A 4,512-nucleotide genomic window follows, 5' to 3' on the forward strand; every position below is an offset into this window, starting at 1 on the left:
GTGATTCAAAATAGAAGACAAGGGTAAAAACAGAGCACCTGATTTCATTTGCAAGGAAATATTCAGTATCAATGATTGGCCTCAGAAACAGAAGGAAAAAAAAGAAAAAGAAATTCATATCGGGTTCTTTTTTCCACTCAGAAAATTTGAGATAAGAAGAAATATTTATCAGAGAACAAGTTCATGCAAAATTTGTAAACATTTGAGATACCAAAATATAAGGATTAGGTTGAACTATACGAAATTGCAGTATTTGACTATTTTTGAACTACACAAATGGAAACTTCACGATTCGCCTAACAATTACCTTCTGAAATACACAAAAGCAAAATACATACACAGGCGCGCATACACACAAATATATATACACACACACACACACATATATATATATATCTTAATAAAAAAAGAATTTCATTATTTCAAATGTCCCTAATAATCACACTTACCGAAAGAGTTTCTTCCGGAATTATCAAGGCAGGGTTAATGAATAAGAAGCATAGTTTCATATGAAGTCTTCCCCCAGAACCAACCAGGTCTGTAAAATAAGCTGTCAGAGGGAAGAAACTGAATACATTCATAACGACACTTGGTCAACAACGGACCTATACACAACTATGGACTAGTGACGTCGTAACTGTTGTAACATCAAAGCCGTGATAATGTCATAACCATGGTAACACCCTAGCTGTCGTAAGGCGAGGCATTACTCAGGTGTTTGTGGTGATGCTGGTATAAATAAACCTACTGGTGCTGCCAGTTGTATAAATGTGCAGCACATCCAATTGCAATAGTAGACTATACTATATAGCTTTGTGCAAGTACACAGTGTTCAAAACGACACATCTCTTAAGCAGTATATGACTGCATTTAAAATGTGAAGAAAAAAGATAGCTCTTATGTGAAAACATATTTTAGGGAATTTGACATTTCTTTAAGGAAAATATGTCAGAATTCCTCTAGATCTTAATGTAGTATTCCTCAAAAAAGTGTGGCTCTAACCTCTCGGGCTAAACTAGGAAAGGAGAAAAAAGTTAAGTTCATTGGATGTCATCTTGATAAAAAGAATACTTCTTAGGAGAAAAAAAAATAGTCTGGGAAGAAAAAAAATAGAAAATGCAAACCAAACCATTCCAACTTTCTTTCTCCAGCACCTCATAGGATCAGTCTTTTTTCATTCATCTTTAAGAACAAAGCTCTGAAGGAGAGTAGGATATTGGAAAGGAGGAAAGATTATAACATTATATGACTAATATCCCCTAAATTGCCCTCCATCTATTTTCTCTGTAATTCTGGCACAATTTGGAGAAACACGTCAAGCGCCAGGGCTCTAAAGGGCTCCTTCTGCCTGGCTTGGTGTATTGGGTAGCATAAAAGAGGTAAAAGGACTTCCCCAAATTTCCAAGCATTAAGATTTATGGATCTTCATGTTGATATCTTTCAGATGACAGAGTTGTCAGTCTTGTGATAAGTACTTAAACTCTCAGAGTGTTCTGCTCTCAGAACATTGGAACAATTAGCACAAATACTCCAAACACTTAAGTGAGTTGTTCTAAATCTACTCTGAATTAGCAAATGCTCCTTAGAGCCGGGAGATATATCTCCTATTCACATTAGGATTTTTGATGACTTCTTTTAAAAATGAATTTGTACTTCCTTGCCTTCTTAAATACTAAACCATGCTATGGATGGTGAGAGACTTAGAAAGCAGTGTAGATGAACTTAAATTGGAATCAAATTATACTAGCTGTGTAATTATTATAATGTTGCTTAATATCTCAGTCTCATGTTTCTATCTCTAAGCATCCATCTCTTTGTTGAGTGGCAAAAACGGTTATATAGCAAGACAAAAATCAGTGCCAAGAACCTAAATTCTTAGTAAATGGTAGTTACTTTAATTCCCTCTCCTCCTCTAACCCAAACTTTACATATGCCAACTCTTTGCGCACCCCATTGCAACTGTGAAATATACCATGCAGGTCAACTGTTGCTAAAGGGTTTGAGATACAAGGGGCTTATTGTACTCCTACTTTATCTCCCTCACCAGACTATTACATCCAGCTTTCTAACTCATTGTCTCTAGCACGGATGTCAATTACCTGGCGCCAATCCACTACTCTCTCCAACTCATTTATGCCATATAAAGAATCTGGGCTAAAAACAAACAACAAACAAACAGAAATCCTGCCTCAAATTAGCTTGGAAAATTGGAAAATGTATTGTTTCACATAACAATAAGTTTAGAGACAGAGGAGATTTTCAGAGCTGTTTGGTTCACCCAGACTCATTCTCTCTCCCTTTTCTGCTACATTCAGGATCTGCTTCATTCCAAAATTGTTTGTACTTAGTCACAAGAAAGCTATTAGAAGCAATGGGGTTTCAGGCTTCCTTGGAACATCCAAAAAGAGAGAGATGGAGACTCTTTCCCAGTCATGAAATAAAGAAACCTCAGTTCAGTATGATTAGGTTAAGCTAGGTCACATGGACACCCACGACTAATGAAAGTCACCTGGGAAATGCACAGACGGCTCAGGATTAGATTATTGAAAAAGTGCCACAACTAAAATGGAATGACCGTGATTGAATAAAACTAATTAATCTCTATTCTTGGAATAGGAGATGAAGTGGGACTGGGGTAGTCTCAGTTTCTTCTCAAGTTACAAGCGCTAACTGGGAAAGGGCAGACCCCTGAACACTGATGTGTCCTACTAGACTAGAATGTAAATTATATAAGCACCAAAAGCCCTCTGGACTTCTGCTGTGCCAATAATTCTGTGCTGATCAGGCCCAGCATTCAGCCAGTTAGTCCGGCTCAGCCTCAAATCCTTCTCCACACAGTATAATAGGAATAATACTTGTAAGAAATTAAACTGATCAATATTTCATTCTATGTAAATCATTTTGTCCTACTCCCTGTAGCTACTTACCCATTGAATCAAAAGCATGAGTCCTCCATATAAAGGGCTGAGCCCCGCCTAGAACTTGGAAGTCATCACTCAATTTTGTGCATCCACTTTATTATTGATAGCATAGTAAATATTTGTTAAGAAAGGAAAAGGTCCTTTAAGTTCCCAAAGTTTCAATTCACTAATCAAAAGAAAGGAGGTCTGAGCATTAAGCTTCACTGGAAGCCATCGTGTAGAGAGGCAGGTGGTAGAGGAAATGGATATCCTTCTAAAATTGGAGGCAAGAGGGAAGGGTGAAAAAGAGATTAGGTAAAGGTCAAATGGTTTGCCTGGCTTCCCATATCTACTTCCACATCCTAGATTGATAATCCAAAATGGTAATGTCAAAAATAATCAGAAAATTTTGGCCCAAGCAGGGGGCATACATCTTACTTCCTAAAGAATAATTTAGAAAAATATTAAGTGCCTTAGGAAAGAATATAATAACAACAGTAAAGTCAAAACTGTAGTGTGACATATTTAAGCAGAGACGCACTGAGAAATGATGTTATGTATTGCACATAATCTAGATGTCCTGCACACTCCAAGGATGATGCAGAGGATAGTTGAGGGTACTGGCTGTGAGCTCACAAGGAGACTGGTGGGGGAAGATGGGTAGGGAGAGTAGCCCCTTAGTGAAAGACAAAGTGACCCTGTAGTAGAAGACCACAGGGCAGATTGCTCAAACCAACAATAAAATGAGAACCGCAGCCAGACCTCAGAGAAACAGCAGTGCTCCCGTTCTTAACCCTCACCACTGCCTTACGGTATGAGCTTATCCAGTCCATCCGAAGCAGGATCAGTGGGCAGTGGAAGTGGCAGAACTGAGAGCCAGAAGCAGAGGTGACCAGAGCAGATTCAAACACATCATGAAAGCCAGGAAGTTAATTCAAAATGACAAGGAATTGTTACCTTCTTGTTTCCCTGCTCCTGAATTCTAGAAATCACTACATATCAGGCATGCTTACTTCTGCAACTCCATCTCATCTGCTCTTTCCCATGCACTGAATGAAATGCTCTTCCCCTGCCTCTTTGTGTGGCTTGCTTCTCCCATCATTCAGGTCTCAGTTTGTTTGTTTTTTGTAAAGATGTATTTCACACCAAAACATCCTGCTTCATGGTGAAACCTTTGAAGCATTTCTTTGAGTAAGAACTCAAAGATGTCCACTATCACATTATTTCATTTTTTCTAAAAGTACCAGCCAATGCAATTGCCAAGATAAATAAAACATAAATATTGGCAAAATGTATGCCAATATATATTTTAATGTGTATTTGATATAATTATATACTCAGAAAACCCAAGAGCATTTAAAAACAGAAATGATAATAAAATTAAGTATGGTGGTTGGCATACAGAACAATATCACTCATACATACAAGCAGTAACCATGTAAAAAATATGGTGGGAGTGCTTAGATAAGAGTTCAGATTGAATAAGCATGACTAATTTTGCTTTCTCCTGAACTTCAAAACCATAACAAAGCAATTTTTAAGGGCATAAACTCATAGGGAACAACAGAGGGAAAACACGAGTAAAAGTATAAAAGCTGTAATGCAGCCAAAT

The sequence above is a fragment of the Pteropus medius genome, unplaced genomic scaffold, assembly GCF_902729225.1.
Source record: "Pteropus medius unplaced genomic scaffold, Ma_sr-lr_union100, whole genome shotgun sequence".
In the NCBI taxonomy this organism is placed as follows: domain Eukaryota; kingdom Metazoa; phylum Chordata; class Mammalia; order Chiroptera; family Pteropodidae; genus Pteropus; species Pteropus medius.